Source organism: Pan paniscus, chromosome 16 (assembly GCF_029289425.2).
Source record: "Pan paniscus chromosome 16, NHGRI_mPanPan1-v2.0_pri, whole genome shotgun sequence".
Classification (NCBI taxonomy): domain Eukaryota; kingdom Metazoa; phylum Chordata; class Mammalia; order Primates; family Hominidae; genus Pan; species Pan paniscus.
Genome location: NC_073265.2, coordinates 11,698,009 through 11,719,544, shown reverse-complemented (window position 1 = coordinate 11,719,544; position 21,536 = coordinate 11,698,009). Strand labels below are relative to the sequence as shown.

The following is a 21,536-nucleotide window of genomic DNA, read 5'->3' as shown; positions in this document are numbered from 1 at the left end:
TCTTGCTTCTTTGGAGCTCTGAGAGGAGCTTTGTACCTTTGACATTTTCACTAGCTTTTGACTAGCTGCCAAGATTTCGGCTGCTGTTGGTGCAGTACAGAGGCAGCCATGTATTGGGCTGCCAAGTCTCAAACTCTTGTTTAGCACGACAGCGAGAACCTCCAGACCTCACTAAAGAGAATCTGCAGAACAGAACTGTATTCTTTCACAAGGTGGTTGGTGCCAAGGCCGGGTTGGTCTTTGACAGAGCAGAAGCCAGGATGATCAATATCAGAAGCATCCTCACACATGGTTTTTAGGTCAGGAGTTGGGGTTAGGGATGAATTTTGCCAAATATTGGATATAATGGGGGATATTTAGAAAAGGTGCCAGACATTGAACAGATTCAAATTTCTCCCAGTATCTACTCTTTTTTTTTTTTTTTTTTTTTTGAGACGGAGTCTCGCTCTGTCGCCCAGGCTGGAGTGCAGCGGCGCGATCTCGGTTCACTGCAAGCTCCGCCTCCCGGGTTCACGCCATTCTCCTACCTCAGCCTCTGGAGTAGCTGGGACCACAGGCGCCAGCCACGACGCCCGGCTAATTTTTTTTTTTTTTTTGTATTTTTAGTAGAGACCCCCGGCCTCCCAGTATCTACTCTTTTTGTAAAAGCAAGAAGTTGTGAATTGAAAATAACCTAATTAGTTTAGAAAACCAAATAAGAAAATAAGGACAGCATTTTTTGGCCGGGCGCGGTGGCTCACGTCTGTAATCCCAGCACTTTGGGAGGCTGAGGCGGGCGGATCACGAGGTCAGGAGATCAAGACCATCCTGGCTAACACAATGAAACCCCGTCTCTACTAAAAAATACAAAAAAAAAAAAAAAAAAAAAAAAAAAATTAGCCGGGCGTGGTGGCGGGCGCCTGTAGTCCCAGCTACTCCGGAGGCTGAGGCAGGAGAATGGCGTGAACCTGGGAGGCAGAGGTTGCAGTGAGCCGAGATCACGCAGCTGCACTCCAGCCTGGGCGACAGAGCGAGACACTCGCGTCTCAAAAAAAAAAAAAAAAAAAAAAGAATAGAAGATATATTTTTTAAAATCCTCAAGTAGGCTGTAGCATTCGATGAATTATGTCATAAATTGAATGGAAAGAGAATCTGAGCATGTCTTGCAGAATAAGGAGTGAGAAAGAGACCTGCAACATCAGGCATGCTAGATAAAGAAAATTATCTTAGGCAGCAAAGAGAGCTTTGGGGCTCGAGGTAGAAAATTGAATGGTTACGTTTAAGTGAGTGCTTCAGTAGCATTTTACATAAAAAATTCATCTGTTTTTCAAAGTAATATGCTGTGCTAAATGCTGTTTATATCTTCTTAGTTCTGTTGCCCCACTTAATGATTACAGATAGAAATCCTTTGTAGGGACATGGATGAAGCTGGAAACCATCATTCTCAGCAAACTATCACAAGGACAAAAAACCAAACACCGCATGTTCTCACTCATAGGTGGGAATTGAACAATGACAACACTTGGAAACAGGAAGGTGAACATCACACAGCAGGGCCTGTTGTGGGGTGGGGGAGGGGGGAGGGATAGCATTAGGAGATATACCTAATGTAAATGACGAGTTAATGGGTGCAGCACACCAACATGGCACATGTAAACATATGTAACAAACCTGCACGTTGTGCACATGTACCCTAGAACTTAAAGTATAATAATAGAAAATATATATAAATAAAATTAAATTAAGAAAAAAATAAATTCAATCATTGTAGAAGTAGTCAGCTTTCACAAGGTGGCCACTGAATAACACGAATGGTATTTGCTCTTTGCAAATAAATAAGAAGGCATCGGATTTATATTGGTAATTTAGAGTAGCTTAGAAAGCCAACGGAAAAAAGGAAGAGAGGAAAAATGAAGGAAATAAGAACAGAAGAAAGGATGGGAGGAAGGAGGGAAAGAAAGCGAGTGGGCTATCTCAATAGAACAAACACGAGTACAACTGACAAACTATTTCAGTGAGTCTTGGAACATAGGGGCAGTTTGAGGTTCTATTTAATATGTCAAGAGCTACTGTGTTTTCGAAATATTTTAGTCAACTGGACTTAGTCATGATTCATACTCTCCACAGCATCATCAAAGTTTCAGTTTGTGCCAGGAAGGTAAACTATTTTGAATTAAGTTTGAATTTCAATTCTACCTTTTCACCATGTCTGCATAGACACGACCTTATTATAGTACAGGAATTTTGACACTTTCTTTGATTTTTTCTCCATGCCATGCAACTCTTGAGTCTTACAGAATGAAACCATGTTCTGCTATTCAAGAAGGGTTTCTTTTCTCATTCATAAATATTTGGGTTTAGAGCAAAGGAATGGGAACATATATTTAGAAACAAGGCAGTTAATTTGACATTTATCTGATTGATGGCATAAAAAATAAAGGAGAGGTAAGGAGTGAAAGAATGAAACGTTTTAGTTCAAAAGGTTATCATTAAAAATATGTTGTCCTTAAATGCTTAAAAATTCTATAATTTGAATGATGCTTCTTCAATATTGAACACTATATTTTTAAGGAAACTCATAGGGCAAACTTGATGCTCAAGAATGATATTTAATTTATATTCTCGGTAACTGCCTACATTTTAGTTTTATGCATGTTGCTTAAGATTTTCAGAACATCTGATCTGAGGCTAATATTGAAAATGAGATATGCTCTTTAAAGTTGAATTATCTTTCAGGATACATTTTAATTTATTTTATTATCCAGATAATTGGAATCCTCTTAATACCCTAAAATGAAAATAGTTTTTACAATATGAATTGTCTTTTTTGTTACTAGCCATGTGATTTTAATTGGCAATATTTCAATTTTACTTTTAGCATCTAATTATCTCCTTTTTTTTTTCTATTCTTAAGGGGTTATTTGAATAATCTGCCATAGTCATGATTGTTGACTATGTAACAAGTCATAATTTTAGAATTGCATTCCAAACTTTCGCTGAGCAACTATTTTGTGCAAAGCTCTGTGCTACACACCAGAAGAAACATAAAACTTGATTAACGATTCTCATGTTTCTAAATATTTATAGTCACCGCTCTAAGAAAGACAAATATACACACACAATTACAAATAAGCCAAAATATTAAACTTTCATAATGGAGATATAAGCATGTATTACAGATTCATGAGGGAAGGAGAATATGTTAGATGAAATAGCACATGAAAAGTGAGTCACTGGAACTTAGCCACAAAAGGAGCTGATTTTTTTCTATTCCCTAAGATGTTAACTATTTTATGTTGCCTGGAAATGTGAATAAATGTATTAAATAGCAATCTCATTGTATATACCAATTGATGGTAATTAAATTGAAGCATCTCTGTTACTATTTGTAAAAGATACTCATTTGAATTTTTTTTTTTTTTTTTTTTGAAGAGTCTCACTCTGTCGCCCAGGCTGGAGTGCAGCGGCGCGATCTCGGCTCACTGCCAGCTCCGCCTCCCGGGTTTACGCCATTCTCCTGCCTCAGCCTCCCGAGTACCTGGGACTACAGGCGCCCGCCACCACGCCTAATTTTTTTGTATTTTTAGTAGAGATGGGGTTTCACAGTGTTAGCCAGGATGGTCTCGATCTCTTGACCTCGTGATCCGCCCGCCTCGGCCTCCCAAAGTGCTGGGATTACAAGCGTTAGCCACTGCGCCCGGCCTTATTTAAATTTTTAAATCCTGTTTTCAAACTTTATAGTCTAAATTTTGGAAAATGTCACGGTAAAATTTGATAAAGACAATAGCTAATAGATGTTCCGTACAGGTCAGTTTTAACATGCTTCTCTAACTAGCTCCTACTAAGCATGGAATGAAACCAAAGAACAGGTACAACTTCAAATTTCATTGGCTTTTCAGCTCTTAAGAGAATAGTCATATCTAAGCAATGAAATTGTGTTTAATCTACCTTAAAATATCTGTAAAATGTCTACTTTCCCACTAGCCATTACAACCATGGCAATCTACATTCAAACATGCATATAAAATTAGTTATCTTTTCCTGACATTACAGAGTTGTGGAAAATTAGTTCTCATGCCTATTTTATACGAAGCATTGTACTTTCCTACTATGAAAAAACAGTGAAGTTCTAAATGGAAATGTGAATGAGAAGCAAAATTGGCAATATTCTCTAATAATATGAAATTAACATGTAGAATCAAATCCTTGATTAATACAACCAAACGAGTTACTGTCAGGACGTGAGAAATAGAAAGCAGGATGATTTTTCATGATATAGGTGTCAAATTTCATGGTATTTCAAAATGCCTTAACTCTGATGACATCAATTCCGCTACTTCTAGATCTCTGATGCCGGCATGACCTATACCTTAAACGTTATGATTTTCTTGGTCATTCAGTCTAGTACTGAGTTTTCAATTTTAGTTTTTTTATGTATTATGTATTGAGGGAAATTTTATATAAATGCATAGATTTTAGGTATATAATTCAATGACAAATATATATAAATTAATGTAGCCAAAACCTAAATCAGGATATACAATATTTCTACTTGCTAGAAAGTTCCCTTTGTCCACTTTCAGTCATTTCCCAGCTCCAATAGGCAACGTGCTTTCTGAAGTCTATATCCATGTATTACTTTTGTCTGTTCTTGGACTTCGTATATTTTGTGTCTCATTATTATTGTTTAATATATATTCTTGAGATCCTTTCATGCTGTGTGTATTGGTATCTCATTATTTTCATTGTTAAGTTCCATTGTGTAGTTCATTGTTTTCATTGCTAAGTAGTATTCCATTGTGTAGATATACACATTTTTAAAAATCTGCGATTTTTTGGATGAATATTTGATTTTTTTCAAAGTTTCGACTACTTTCAGTAATACTGCTATAAACAGGTATGTAAAAGCCTTTTTGTGGCCATTCAATTGATCTTGTGTAAAGCCCTAGGAGTGTAATTGATAAATGATGAAATATTTTTATGTTTAACTTTGTAAAAAACTAGATTAGTTTTCAAAAGTGTGTATTTTATTGTAGTCTTCCATCAGCAAATTATGAGAGGTTGAGTTGTTCGCCATATGTTCATCAACATTTAGTGTTGTCATTTTTGTGCATTCCACAGTTAGTAACTCTTTGTGGTTTTAATTTGTATTTACACACAATTAAAGATGTTAGGTGTATTTTCATGTGCATCTTGGCCATTTGTATATCTATTTTTTGAAGCATCTGTTCAAGTTAGACACATCTTTTTCTTATTGATGTGTAGGATTTCTTTATGTAGTCAAGCTCTTTTTCAGGTATATATTTTTGAATATCTTATTCTAGTCTGTAGCTTGCCCTTTTATTTTCTTAATATTTATAATTATTTGTTTTTCATTTGTAAAGAAATCTTGTTAATATAAATTTTTGTTCTCTATGTCCTAAGAAATATGTTTTTCTTGAAGATGGGGCAGATTTTCTCCTATGCTTTGTATCAGCATCTTTAGAGCTTTAGACTATACACCTAAATCTATTATATACCTGAAATTAATTTATGCGTTATGATGTAGGGCTTAAGGTTTTTGTTTTTTTTTGACTTATGAAGTGGTTCCATCATTTATTAGAAAGATTTTTCTTTCCAGTTTGAATTGCCTTGGTGCCTTTGTTTAAATTGAATGATCAAATATGTATTTGTACATTTCTATTCTTCTCTATTAGTATATTCATTTTCCCTTACACCAATGTTGCTTTGTCTTGTTCAGGATAGCTTTTGACAAGTATTTAACCAGGAATAATAATTTCCCCCAATTCATGCTTCATTATGGCTTTTATCTTTCTATTATAAGTCTTGTGCATTTCTATATAAATTTTTAAAAACAACCTATCAGTTTTTTCCAAATAGCAGATGGGATTTTGATTGAAATTTAATCTAATAACCAAATTGAAAATTGGCATCTTAACATGATTGAGTCTTCTAATTTATGAACATGGGTTTAGGTCATATATAATTTTTTTCAGAAATGCTTAGTAGTTTTCAGGGTAGTATTGTGTACATTTTATTATGTTTTAATGTTAGCAAGTATAATTTTAAAAGAAATATAATTTCACATATTCGTCTTATGTCTTGTTTTATAAGTTTCTTATGATTTTATACATAAGTGATTGTGTTGTCTGTGCATAAAGATTTCTATGGCTGTTTTTTTTTCTTCCAAATTTTGTATTTCATTCTTTTTTGTTGCTTTTTATTACTGGCTCAAACCTCAGTACAACGTTAAATAAAAGTTACAGGGGCATACATACTTGCCTTGTTCCCAATGTTAGGAAGAACACATTCAATATATAGTCATTAAGTATGACATTTGATGTATGATTATGTAGATGCTCCTCTGTAACATAAAAGAAGGTTTGCCTCTATTCTTAGTCTACTCTGAGGTTTTATCAAGAATGCTTATATAATTTTGTCAGTAGAATTTTCTACATCTATTCAGATCACTATATGGAACTGTCTTTTTAATGCTATTAATCAGTTCAAATACATTGCTTAATTTTTGGATGTTAAAATAACTTTTATTATCACAGTAAACCCCAGTTAATCATTATATATTTCTTATATATTACTAGAATTGATTTGCTAATATGTATTTTTAAATTTTGCATCTGTGTTTATAAGTTATGGTGGCTTATTATTGTTTTTGGTAATGTCTTTACTAATTTTTGCAAACAAGGATAATTTGATTACTTTAGTTCCAATTTGCGTGTCCCCTTCTTTCTTTCTTTTGACTGATTGCTCTAACTAGGACTTGCTTAGGACTTCTAGTACTATGTTGAATAGCAGTGATGAAAGTGGGCATCCTTTTCTTGTTCCAGGTCTCAGAGGAAAAGCTTTCAGTTTCCCCCCATTTAGTATGAAACTGACTGAGGGTATGTTCTATATGCTTTCATTATGTTGAGGTGTGTTCCTTCTATACAGTTTTCTGAAGGCTTTGATCATGTAGGGGTGTTGAATTTTATCAAATGCTTTTTTAGCATCAATTGAAATTATCATACAGTTTTTGTCCTTCATTCTATTGATATGATGTGATTTGATGTGAGATGATGATAATGATTTGCATATGTTTAACCATCCTTGCATCCCTGGGATAAATCCCACTTGGTCATGATGAATGATCTTTTTAATGTGGTGTTGAATGCAGTTTGCTAGCATGTTGCTGAACATTTTTGCATCAATGTTCACCAGGGATATTGGCCTGTTGTTTTTTATTTATGTGTCTTTGGTTTTGGTGTCAGAGTAATACTGGTCCTCGTAGAATGAGTTTGGAAATATTCCCTCCTCCTTTATTTTTCATAGTAGTTTGAGTAAGATTGGTATTAGTTCTTTTAAAAATATTTGGTAAAATTCAGGAGTAAAGCCGTCGGGTCTTGGGCTTTTCTTTCCCGGGAAACTTTTTTTTTGTATTTTTTGAGAGGGAGTCTCGCTCTGTCGCCCAGGCTGGAGTGCAGTGGTATGATCTCGGCTCACTGCAAGCTCCGCCTCCCGGGTTCACGCCATTCTCCTGCCTCAGCCTCCTGAGTAGGTCGGACTAGAGGCGCCCACTACCACGCCCGGCTAATTTTTTTGTTTTGTTTTGTTTTGTTTTTGTATTTTTTAGTAGAGACGGAGTTTGACCATGTTAGCCAGGATGGTCTCCATCTCCTGACCTCGTGATCCGCCCGCCTCGGCCTCCCAAAGTGCTGGGATTACAGGCTTGAGCCACCGCGCCCGGCCTTTCCTGGGAAAGTTTTTGTTTCCATCTCAGTACTTATTGGTCTTTTCAGGTTTTGGATTTTTTCATGGTTCATTCTTGCTAGGTTGTATGTGCCTAGGAAAGTATCCATTTATTCTAAATTTTCTAATTTATTGGCCTATAGTTGCTCATACTAGCCTCTAATGATCCTTAGAATTTCTACAGTATCAATGATAAATCCGTATTTTCATCTCTGATTTTATTTAGGTTTTTTTTTGTATTTTTTTTTCGTGTGGCTAAAGGTTAGTGGTTCGGTTTATCTTTTTTTAAAAATGAACTTTTCATTTTGTTCATATTTTGTATTTTTTCATTTCAATTTCATTAATTTCTGCTCTTATCTTTATTCTTTCCTTTCTTCTATACTTATTTTGGGTCTGGTTTACTCTTGCTTTTCTAGTTCTTTAAGATGTATCGGCGCCTCGGGCCCCGCAAAGCCAGGGCGGCTCCCGCCGGTAGCCTGCGTGCGGGCCCGGCCAGCCGCGCCGCCAGTCCATCTCGCCGTTCACTGCCCTGAGGCCGGCGCGGCCATGGGGCGCGGGGCCGGAGCTGCTCTGGGGCATTGGAGCTGCGCGCTGCTGGAGAAGCCGCGCGCCGCTGGAGGAGCTGCTGCCGGGGCGGGGGTCTGGGCGGCTCGCGGGGCGGCGCGAGGCGCGGCTCCTGGGGCTGTGGGCTCGGGCCCCTGGCCGCTGCAGGTGCGGAGCTCTTGCCTGGCTGGCCGGGCGCTCCTCGGCTCGCGCGCACCGGGTTGCCAGGGCGCTCCCACCGCCACTGCCTGGGCAGGGACGAGGCCTGGCGGCGCGGGCCGCCGGCGCCTCCGGGAACGACGGGCGGCTACGACCTACGGCGCCGGGACTCTCGGAAGCCCGGAAGCTCCTGGGGCTGGTGTACCCTGAGCGCTGGAGGCTGGCAGCTGCGGTTGGATTTCTCGCGATGTCCACTGTTACCTCCATGTCTGCCCCTTTCTTCCTGGGGAAGATCATCGATGCCATCTATACCAACCCCACTGTGGACTACAGCGACAACCTGACCCGCCTCTGCCTTGGCCTCAGTGGCGTGTTTCTGTGTGGTGCTGCCGCCAATGCCATTCGTGTCTACCTCATGCAAACTTCAGGTCAGCGCGTTGTGAAGAGGCTGAGAACTTCGTTATTCTCCTCCATTCTGGGGCAGGAGGTTGCTTTCTTTGACAAGGCTGGCACAGGGGAATTGATTAACCGCTTCTCATCGGACACTGCACACTCCTGGGGCGCTCAGTGACTGAAAACCTCTCAGATGGGCTCAGGGCCGGGGCCCGGGCTTCTGTAGGCATCAGGATGAGGTTTTTTTGTCTCACCTAATCTGGCCACCTTTGTTTTGAGCGTGGTGCCTCCAGTGTCAATCATTGATGTAATTTATGGACGATATCTGCTGAAACTCACCAAAGTCACCCAGGGTTCCCTGGCACAAGCCACTCAGCTAGCTGAGGAACGTATTGGAAATGTAAAAACTGTTCAAGCTTTTGGGAAAGAAATGACTGAAAGAAATATGCCAGCAAAGTGTACCATTTAATGCAGTTAGCAAAGAAAGAGGCATTCGCTCGGGCTGGCTTCTTTGGAGCAACTAGGCTGTCCAGCAACCTGATTGTGCTTTCTGTCCTGTACAAAGGGGGGCTGCTGATGGGCAGTGCCCACATGACCATGGGTGAACTCTCTTCCTTCCTAATGTATGCTTTCTGGGTTGGAATAAGCATTGGAGTTCTGAGGTCTTTCTACTTGGAGCTGATGAAAGGACTGGGTGCCGGGTGGGTGCCTCTGGGAGACCCTGGAGAGAGAGCCCAAGCTGCCTTTTAACGGGGGGCGGGAGGGTTCTCTTAGAAAAGCTTCCAGGGTGCTTTGAAGTTTAAGAACGGGCATTTTGGCGATCCTGCTCGCCCAGAGGCGTCCATATTTCAGGATTTCAGCCTTTCCATTCCGTCAGGATCTGTCACGGCACTGGTTGGCCCAAGTGGTTCTGGCAAATCAACAGTGCTTTCGCTCCTGCTGAGGTTGTAGGACCGTGCTTCTGGAACTGTCAGTCTTGATGGAACTATCAGTCTTGATGGCCATGACATCCGTCAGCTAAACCCAGTGTGGCTGAGATCCAAGATTGGGACAGTGAGTCAGGAACCCATCTGGTAAACAACATGAGAGACATTAGTGCAAAACAGTGTTGCAGAAAAAAAAAAAACCTCAGAGACTGCATGAAATATGTAAACCATATATCAAGTTATTTGAAAAATACCTATTTTTTCCAAAGCGTGTAAAATATTGCTTTGAAATGTACCTGTTCTCAAGATCTTTTTATTCAGAGTTTTAACCATTGTAACTTTTTAAATGTCTATAGCACTGAAGTTATTTTCAGGTTTTGTATTTTCTTTCATTGTGGAATATTTTAATTAATATGCCATGGCACCTCATTTTCTTTTGCCTGCTGTTAAAGATGGAAGCTGTTGTCAAATGACAACTTTAAAAAGGGAAGTATAAATAAAAAGCCTGATTATTTTAGGCCAGTTTGCCAATCACTGTGTAATTCTTCTGGTAGTATTCTACCTACTTTAAGTCTAATTTTACTAGATAGAGTAATGGAAAATGAAAATTTAACCCTTTATTCCGATAATCTCATGAAGCTGGAAAGAAGAGAACATTTATATTGCCCGTCTCCTGTGTCTTCAAAGGTGTGAGAGTTGAAGAATGTGTGTTCCTATGGGAACTGTGTTTGAATATGTGCAGTTTTCAACATTTTGGCACATGAAAGCCTGACAAGTTTTTAAAAAGGCAGAAGCTTATTTTTTGAACAGGAAAACCTATTTTTTAAATTCATATATTTGTATGAGTACTTTTGGGAAGCAAGGGATGAACTGCTAGGTATTATTAAGAATGAATGATTTTTGCATTTAAGTTGTTTGAAGGCATGTATTTTGAAAAAATATCTGTTACAAATTTATAATTTCAAGACAAATGGAATCTTACGATACTTTTGGAATTTCATTAATAAGGCTAAAATCTGAGGAATATAACTAATTTTCAGCCTTAAGACATTTAAGTTTAGAAGTCCTTGCTATTCAACAGAATAACAAGAAACCTTCAGAATGTATCACTCTCCTGAAAAGAAGGTATTAATAAGCCCTTTTATTTATGGTTATAGTTTTATTTATAGTCTCAAAATTCCTAAAGCAATGCTGACAGCCATTGAATTTGCCATATTTTGTATTCAGTGCTGTTAATGTGCTGTTGCCTCAGGAAAAACTGCTTTTTCTCCATTGATGAGGCTAGCCCCTAAGAAGTAATTAAGTCAGTGTAAATCAAATGGAAGTTTTGCCATGAACTAAGCATTTATTAGTTCCCTAATTAGACTGGAAGAAGAAACCGCTATTTCATGACAAGCATGGAATATTATATTTTCTTCTTCATAATTAATGAAGAAAATTGATATAAATGAATGAATGTAGTATTTTTTGAATTAGTAAACAGTACATCTGTGACAATCATTTTAACAGGCTCTACTTGTGTTCTTTGTAAAGTGTGATTTTCAGAAAGCAAACAAAACACAATTACAAGGTTGAATCTGAGGAAAATAATCCTTGTGCCATAGAAGTATTTACAAAATTGCATTTCATTGTTATATTTTCTGATACATGATGTTCAATTATATCTTTAGGTAATATTTTATATCATAGATTAAAATTTATAGTGACCTTAAAAAAAGATGTATCATCAGGTTATTTATTTGAGGTTTTACACTTTTTTGATCTTGGAAGTTATAGGTATAAATTTCCCTCTTACTACTGCTTTTTGCTGTACCCATAGGTTTTGGTATGTTGTGTTGCCATTTTCATTTGCTTCAATAAATTTTTCAATTTCTTCTGAATTTCTTTGTTGAAATTGTAAGGATCATTAGAGGCTACTATGAGAAACCATAGACCAATAAATTAGAAAACCTGCAATATATGGATACATATAGATACAGAAAAATTCACATTATGAATTTGCTCTTAAATAAGCTTTGGTAATTTGTCTCTTTAAAGAACTTTAAGCTGCCAAATTCGTGAGTATGGAATTGTTCATAATAGTTATTATCATTTAAATATAGGGGTTCTGTAATGACATTTCTTCTTTTATCAGTCCTTTTTTCTTAGTCTTACTAGTATGTAACAACTTTATTGATCTTTTCAAAGGAACTTTTCACTTCGTGAATTTACTATTTACTTTCAATTTCATTTATTTCTTTCATTACCTGTTTTATTTTTTCAAATTATGTTTTAATTTATTTGTTTCTTATTTTTTCATTGACTTTTAAACCTATGTATTTTTCCAATACAAGAATTTAAAGTAATAAACTACCCTCTCGATTTAACTCTACACCACAAATATGTAGCTGTTATCATAATTTTGTTTTATTTTTTTAATTGGCACATAATAATTGTGCATATTTCTGGGTACATAGTGATGTTTCAATACACATAGTGTATATATTTAATTACCCTGATGAGGTGCTGGTAATTAGCATATCCATCATTGCAAACATTTATCATTTCTTTGTTTTGGGAACGTTCAATATCCTTTGCTAACTATTCGAAACTATATATTATTGTTAATTTTGTCATACCATAGTGGTATAGGGCATTAGAACTTATTCCTCCTATCTAACTTTAATTTTGAATCTTTTAACAAATCTCTTCCTATCCCTCCCTTCCTCTTATACTTTCCAGCCTCTAGCATCCTCTGTTTTAACTTCTATAAGATCAAAATATTTTAGCTTCCACATATGAGTGAGAAGCTGTAATGTTTAACTTTCTTTTCTTGGCTCATTTAATTCACATAATACCCTCCATTTCTATGCACTTTGCTGTGAAGGACAGGATTTCCTTCTCTTTTATGGCCGAACAGTACTTCACTGTGTATATATTCCTTTTTCTCTCTCCTCCCCTCCTCTCCCCTCCCCTTCCTTTCCGTTCTTGAGATGGAGTCCTGCTCTGGAGTGCAATGGTGTGATCTTGGCTCGCTGTCACCTCTGCCTCCCGGATTCAAGTGATTCTTCCAACTCAGCCTTCTGAGTAGCTGGGGACGTGCCACCATGCCCAGCTAATTTTATATTTGTAGTAGAGATGGGGTTTCACCATGTTGGCCAGGCTAGTCTTGAACTCCTGACCTCCAGTGATCTGCCTATCTTGGTCTTCCAAAGTGCTGGGATTGCAGGCATGAGCCACCGTGCCTGGCCTATATACCACATTTTCTTTAACCATTCATCTGTTGTTGGACCCTTAGGTTGATTCCATATGTTGGCTATTGTGAATAGTGCTGCAATAAACATCTAGGTGCAGATGTTTATTTAATATACTGTTTTCCTTGATTATTTTATATTCTTTCTACATTATCTTTTGATTTATGAACTATGAGTTAGTTAAATAGTGTTTCATGTTATTTACAACTATTTGGGGGTTTCCTAGGAATCGCTTATGTCATCGATTTCAAATTAAATTTTATTGTGATCAGAGAATATATTCTATAAAATCTAAAACTTAAATTCATTTAAACTTACTCTTTGATTCAGCATTTGGCCTATGTTGGTGATGCTTTCAATACACAAGAAAACAATGTATATTCAGCATTTTAAGTGTAGCTTTTATAAATGTCAGCAAGATCATAATGAGGTTGAAATGTTCTATAGCCATACGAATGGTTTGTCTTACTGTTCTATCAGTGATGAACAGAGGGATGTTAAAATCTTTAATTATTATTGTAGTTTATCCATTTCTCCTTTCAGTTATGCTTACTTTCCTTCATGAATTATGAGGCTTTGTTATTCAGTGGGTGTCCCTTTTGGCATATTATTGTCCTCTGATGAATTGGTTATTTCATAATTATGAAATGCCCCCATTTTCTCTTACAACGTACCCTCTTTTCCAGTCTACATTGCGTTTTGCTAATATAGCCACACAAGCTTCCCAATACTTGTTGTGTATATGGTTTGTCTTTTCCTATAGGTTTACTTTTCACCTATCTGTGTCTTTATGTTTAATATATGTTTCTGGTAGACAACATTAGTTGGGTCTTGTTCTTTTGTCTAATATGACAATCTCTACATTGTAATTGGATAATTTAGTTCATAAATATGTTAAATGAAACATGTTGCCACTTTTAAAAACTGTTTCTTAATTGTTCCTCTTCTCTTATTTTTGTTTAATTGCATTTTAAGTATTCATTTTAAATTGCATAGATGTTAGTTGCATTGCTTTTGTATTGAGTTATTTGTATTACAATAATCATCACTTTATACTTAACTAACCTAAATTTTACTTAGAGGTAATTTTTTACAACTTCATATATAATGTAAAAAACTGATGACATCCTTTTTCTATTTTTACATTCTCTCCAGTGATTGATACTGTTGCCTACTTTGTCAAATCAAAACAAGGCAACATTTTCCTAAAAAGTGATCTGTGCTCCACCTATCCTATTCATTTGCACAGAGGACTTTCAGGGCAGAAAACTATTCTGCATGATACTATACTGGTATATGAATTTGCCCAAAATCATAGAATGTATGACAGCAAGCGTGGACCCTAATATAACTATGGACCTTGGTGATAAGGATGTGCCAATGCAGGTTCATCAGCGGTAACTAATGTGCCACTCCAGAGGAGAATGACAGCAAGGGGTCAGGCTGTGCCTGTGTGGACACAATGATGTATGAGAAATCTTTGCATCTTTCTTTCAATTTTGCTGTGAACTTACAACTGCCCTAAAAATAAAGTCTATTAAAAAAACCCAAAACAACAACAACAAAAACTGATGACGGTAACATTTCCTTTATTCCCCCTCTGTCTTTTGTGATTTTTTTTTAGTATAAGTTTTTCTATGCACATCATAAACCCCACAATAAAATGATATCTTTTTCAATTTAAATAGTTTCCCGTCAACAAAATCGACAGATTAAAAAAAGTATTTCCTGTTACTCATATACTTACCATTTCTATGCTTTTCATTTCCTCTAATCTGGAGTTTAGACTCGATGTTATTTCCCTTCAGGCCAAAAAACTTCTGTTAGCATGTTTTGTAGTACAGATTTGCTGGTGACAAATTGGCCCATTTAATTTTTCCGAAAATGTCTTAATTTTACCTTCAACTTTGAAAGATACTTTAACAATATATAGAAATGAACCTGATGCTCTGTCAGCTCCAAATACTTTAGTAGAGTGATTCTCAACCAGGGGGAGTTTTGCCCTCCAGGAAACATCTGATAATATCTCAAGATATTTTTAGTTGTTAGCCTGGGGAAAGGTGTGAGGAGGATGCTACTGTCATTTAGTTATTAAAGGCAAACCAAGTCGCTAAACATCCTACAATTCACAGGAAATGCCCCCAACAAAGAATTATGTGGCCCAAATGTCAAAAGCGATAGTGCCAAAGTTGAAAAATCTTGCTTTCATATATATTTTCTACAAACACAATTGTGTCTATATATGTATATACATATATAATTCTATATATTACAAATCTATTACAGTAATATATGTGCCCCTCCACACACACACGCAATGCACGCACAGTACAACGAACAAAACCAGCAAATTAATATTAATATATTGCTACATCTAATTATCAAGTCCCCATTAAAATTTCACCAATAGTCAGCCGGGCGCCGTGGCTCACGCCTGTAATCCCAGCACTTTGGGAGGCCGAGGCGGATGGATCACGAGGTCAGGCGATCAAGACCATCCTGGCTAACACGGTGAAACCATGTCTCTACTAGAAATACAAAAAAAAAAAAAAAAAAAAAAAAAAAAAAAATTAGCCGGGCGTGGTGGTGGGTGCCTGTAGTCCCAGCTACTCGGGAGGCTGAGGCAGGAGAATGGCATGAACCCAGGAGGCGAGGCTTGCAGTGAGCCCGGACCGCGCCACTGCACTCCAGGCTGGGTGACAGACCGAGACCCCGTCTCAAAAAAAAAAAAAAAAAAAAAAAAAAAAAATTAACCAATAGTCCCAATAATGTTTCATAGCAAAAGGATCAAGTTCAGAATCATGCATTGCCTTTCATTGTCATGTCTTTTTAATGTCCTTGTATCAAGAATAGATCTTTAGACCTAACTTAACCAAGATTTCTGGCCCATATTTTCTTCTTTTTTTCCTTTGCTTTGCTTCTCCTTCCTTTTCTCCTTTCCTTTCTCCTTCGCTTTCCCCTTCCTTTTTCTCTTCCCTCTCCCCTTCCCTTCCCCCTCCCCTTCCTTCTCCTTTCCTCTTTCCCTTACTTTTTCCTTTTCCCTTCCTTCTTTTTTGAATGGCTCCCTTTAGGTTTTCTGAGGTTTCCTTGTGACTAGAGTCAGGCAATGCATTTTGGCAAGAATATCACAGAATTGATGCTGCGTTTTTTTCATTGCATCCTATCAGGTGGTACATGATTCCAGTTTGTCTCATTACTGACAATGTTTATTTTGACAGGTTGATAATGGTGGTATATAGTAGGCTTCTATCTTGTTATTCTCTATTTCTAGATTCTGTTACTTTATTTTATGTTGCTTTTCCTAAAGGGTAATAGGAGTTTTCTCTGTTTCTTTATTTTGTTTTTGTTTATTTCCCTATTTTTATTCCTTACTATACTTTTAGTACTTAGTGCAAAATACTAATATATGTTGAACACCAACATTTGTTGAACAAATGTCTGAAACTGACTCTGTCCTGCTACCACAAAAACATATATATATATTTTTTTCCTATAGGGATACCATCAACTACATAGTTGTCTAAGCCAAGACCTCCTGCTAGGACTGATTAAAGCCCGTGCATCCTCATTATCCAGAGCCTGTGTTGCTCCTCTAGAGCTATAGTCAGGCTAACCATTCCTTCTGGTTAATAACTGAAAGGAAGAATCATGCAGCAAGAAGAGAACTGTGAGGGAATAAAAATGGCACAAACCCAGCCTGGATTTCTCTCTCCCCTTTTAATGATGAATGAATGAAAAAAAATTCATCATTAGCTGTAGTTAGTTTCTATTACATAAAAAGGAAGCTGATGAAATATATAACTGAGTTATATACCCACATCCAATTGGTTCTGTTTCTCTGGAGAACTCTATTAAAGAAGTTATTGAGTATTGTTTACATGTACACTGACAAATATGTCTAAAGGTTATGTCTGAACACCTATAAATTTATATCAATGATTCTATTTAGTTCATTCTTATTACACTTGATTCTAATTCTTATGAAGTTGATGTTTGGTAGAATGAATGATAAAAGGAGATTCTGTCCCCTATTGAAATGTTTGTGTAGTTACACGCCAGAGTTTTGGAGATTGAGGAAAATGTTGAGCTTCAATAATTTTATGGGCAAACTCAATGCTTGAATGTAAGATAGTACTTTGAAAGATTTGGAGGATTTCATAATGACTTTTACTTTTGCTAATTATTGATTCATTCACTTGTAAATAAGTTTACTTAGGTAAGTTCAAGGAAATCATGCTTTTTCTCAGGCTTATTTTAAATCTGAATATTTTTACTGTCTTTGCTTTTACAAGAAAATATTCATCATTGTATTTTTTGTCTTAATTTTCAAAGTCAAAGTTAATTGTTTTTGTGGAATTACTTTGGCAAATATGGGAGATCCCCAAACAAATGTTAAAAAGTTTTTCGGCCGGGCTCTGTGGCTCACGCCTGTAATCCCAGCACTTTGGGAGGCTGAGGCGGGCGGATCACGAGGTCAGGAGATCAAGACCATCCTGGCTAACACAGTGAAACCACGTCTCTACTAAAAATACAAAAAAATTAGCCGGACGTGGTGGCGGGCGCCTGTAGTCCCAGCTACTCTGGAGGCTGAGGCAGGAGAATGGCGTGAACCCGGGAGGCGGAGCTTGCAGTGAGCTGAGATCGCGCCACTGCACTCCAGCCTGGGCGACAGAGCGAGATTCTGTCTCAAAAAAAAAAAAAAAAAAAGTTGTTTCTGTTCTCCTTTGTTTTCTACTTTTTCTTAAATAGAAATATATTTCTTGTACAAATAAATGCCATGAATTAAAAAAATAATAAATTATGATTTTCCTTCGTGAGGATCAGTTCTCTTAGACATTGGTTTAGCTAATGCCAGCTATTTGGTATAAAAATCTGTATCAGTGGAGAGGTAAAAAAAGAGCTAAAGGAAGCATAAGAAAGACAACCGCATCTTTAAGAAGTAACTCCTTTTTTTTTTTGAGACGGAGTCTTGCTTTGTTCCCCAGGCTGGAGTGCAGTGGCGCGATTTCTGCTCACTGCAAACTCCGCCTCCAGGGTTCATGCCATTCTCCTGCCTCAGCCTCCCGTGCAGCCGGGACTACAAGTGCCCGCCACCGCGCCCAGCTAATTTTTTGTATCTTTAGTAGAGACGGGGTTTCACTGTGTTAGCCAGGATGGTCTCGATCTGCTGACCTCGTGATCCACCCGCCTCGGCCTCCCAAAGTGCTGGGATTACAGGCGTGAGCGACAGCGCCCGGCCAAGAAGGTTATCTTAAAAGGAATCACTTCTTGTTTTCTTACAAGTTATAACCTCACTACCCTAGAGTCACATTTTTTAATAACTTATGAATTTTCTGAAACTTCAAATACCCTATGGCCCCATGGTAAAACTTCAGATGACATTTGCCTCTCATTTAAACCATTTTTCTTTTCCTCTTTCTTCTTTATTTTTCTTATACTCTCTCCTCATTTCTTTTTCTCTCTTCCTATTTCTCTTTTTCTCTGTTTCTTCCTACCTCCCCTCGTGACTTTGTCTCCTCATCCCATCACCGTGCTACTTAGATGCCACATCAATTTGACTAGCCTCAAATTTACAATGAATACTTTTTAAATTCATGCTTCTGAAACTTTTAAAGGATGAAGAGGTATAAATGTCTCAAATAATAATTTGCTTGATGGCTGAAATGAATGGCATTTCTCAAAAAGGCCAAGGGACTGAATACAGAAATTTAAACAATAACTTTCTGTTAGTGATATGGTTTGGATGTTTTGTCCCCTCCAAATCTCATGTTGAAATGCGACCTCCAGTGTTGGAGGTGGGCCTAGTAATAGGTGTTTGTTTCCCAAGGGTGGATCCCCATGAATGGTTTTGTGCTGTCCTCCTGGTAATGAGTGAGTTCTTGCTCTACGAATTCATGAGAGATCTTGTTGTTTAAAAGAGCCTGGCATCTCCCTTGCTCCTTCTCTCCCCATGTAATATGCCAGCTCCCCCTTTGCCTTAAGCCATGATTGTCAGCTTCCCGGGCCTCAGCAGAAGCTGAGCAGATACGGGTGCCGTGTTTGTACAGCCTGCCAACAATCAGCCAAATACTCCTCTTTTCTTTATAAATTACCCAGTCTCAGGTATTCCTTTACAGCATTGAGATGGACTAACATAGTCAGTTTTGACAACATGAACCTTTCATATTAAAATTTAATTTCTAAATTCACTCATTTACTGTGATTGGTTTATAGCTTTTCTGTAATAATGAATTTTACGTGTGACTTTCAATGTGCTTTAAAAATGGATTAACTTTTTAGCTCTATTTTTGGAAACTACCAGCTTCCACTGTTGAGGCAAAAGTGTCATCATTGAGGCTCTACTGCTGAGGTAGCTGTTGTCTGATTTCCCTTCAGTTCTACTGCTGTCCCAGTGGAAAAAGGGAATCTTCACCACTTACATGACATGTTTGCCTGAACTCTAATCTTCCACACCTGCTGTAGAAAAGAGTAAAGTGGCAGTTCAGGGCAGTTTACCAATTTAGAAATGGTGTCTGCTCAGTATTTTCCTCTGTATCACTTACTAAAACATATAAAAGAAACCATGGACATTAAAAGAAAGAGAGAGGTTTAATGTGATATTTTAATTCTAACAAGGATTTATGGGCACGTGAATGCTCAAAAGCACATACCCCCTTAGTGTTTTTCATATCACACATATCACATCAGACACATATCACACACATCAGGCACATATCACACAGAACTTACTATAATTAAATTATCAGTTTTTGAAAAAATATTATCATTTGCTCTCTTTTTTTCTATATAAATAATTTTTTTAAAATATGATTTTCAGTTCTGGGTTACATGCACGGAACATGCAGGTTTGTTATATAGGTATACATGTGCCATGGTGGTTTCTTATTTGTGTTTTCATCTTACGGCTTTGGCTAGAACTAGATAACAAAAGTATGCATCAGTTTAAGAGAGTTATTTTTAGTCATGGTAAGGACATATCTATAACTACTTTGTTAAATTTTATCAGTCTTGCATGTTAAATATCATTAAATAAATATCGAAATTGGGCTGCTGTACCCGAATACCATAGACTTGGTGGCTTATAAACAACAGAAAGGAATTTCTCACAGTTCTGGGGTCTGGGAAATCTAAGACCAAGGTACCAGCCAATCTGGTGTCTGGGAAAAACCTGTGTTCAAAGAAGGCTGCCCTTTCTCTATAACCTCAGTTTGGGGAAGGAGCAAGGGAGTTCAGGGGGCTGCTTTAGAAGGGTGCTAAACCCATTAATGAGGGCTCCTCTCTCATGACTTAATTACTTCCTAAAAGTCCACCTTCAAAAACCCTCACATTGGTGGTTAGCATTTGAACATATGAATTTGAGAGGGATATAAACATTTAGTCTGTAGCAGTAAATGTACAATATAAAGTAAATAGGTTTATTGTTGTGCTGCATTATATTAATATATATTTTCTAGTATTAAATCTTTGTATGCCAAATCACTGGGGTGGGTGATTTCTTAGTAAGTGTAGAATTCAGTTCCTTTTTCTTTTAGTTAAGAATATTTTAACTATAAAAGATACTGTTTAGTGATTTTATTCTTTTTATATTCACTTCATCAAGAGTTGGTAATAGTTATATTTGCTTTGTAAAATGAACTGAAAGGAAGCCACTTCTTATAACTTTATACGTATTTCATAGTTTGGGGTCCATTTTATAAGGTTTTTTAAACATGCTTATTAAAAACACTGGTTATAGGGACTTTAATAAAAAGTTTTAAAATAATGATTTACGTTTCTTGCAAAATTGATGCATGCAACATATTTACTATTTTTAAAATTAAATTAAGATTCATTTAAGCAGTACATGTTTATTTTAGTGAAACATGTATTTAATTTTCTAAGATAGTATTTTTTGTCTTTAAAACAATTGCTGCATTTTTATGTTTTTTTCACTTTAAATTTTATATTTTCTTAGTTTTTGTTTTATGACATTTGCTATATTTTTCTGTATTGTGGGTTATTTGTTAAAAGAATGAACTCGTGTATGTTTATAAATTGTTACTGTTTTTGTTTATAATTTATTGCCTTTTAACTTAATATGTAATTAGTATTCCTTTTAATTTTGCTTGTATGCTTTGCTGTACCATTTTGAAATTCTTGAGTTCAATGCTTAACTATTTTTTATTTATAAAGTTTAAATATTAAATTAAATATGTTCCATCAGTTTAGTCATTTTAATATTCTCACTCATCAGACATTTTTGGGGAACACCATATGCCTTTTCATCCAGTCAGTTTCAAGAAAATGGAAATTACTTTTTATATGTTTGTACTGAAAGCTTGGATAGAGATAAGTCTCCACTTCCTTAAGTTGGGGAAAAAGTGATTTCTTCCAGGCTATAGTCAAAAGAGATACAATTATAGTAACTTTTTGTGTTTGTTTGGGTTGTTTTTGTTTGTTTGTTTGTTTGTTTGTTTGAGATGGAGTATGGATCTTGTTGCCCAGGCTGGAGTGTAGTGGCGTGATCTCGGCTCTCTGCAACCTCAGCCTCCCAGGTTCAAGCAATTCTCCTGCCTCAGTC

The 21,536-nt window shown here is 36.8% G+C and overlaps 1 pseudogene; it reads left to right on the top strand.

Annotated features, from left to right (window-relative positions):
• Positions 1–6,707: 6,707 nt before the first annotated feature.
• LOC100993417 (ATP-binding cassette sub-family B member 10, mitochondrial-like) lies at positions 6,708–13,673 on the top strand (annotated as a pseudogene).
• Positions 13,674–21,536: the final 7,863 nt, after the last annotated feature.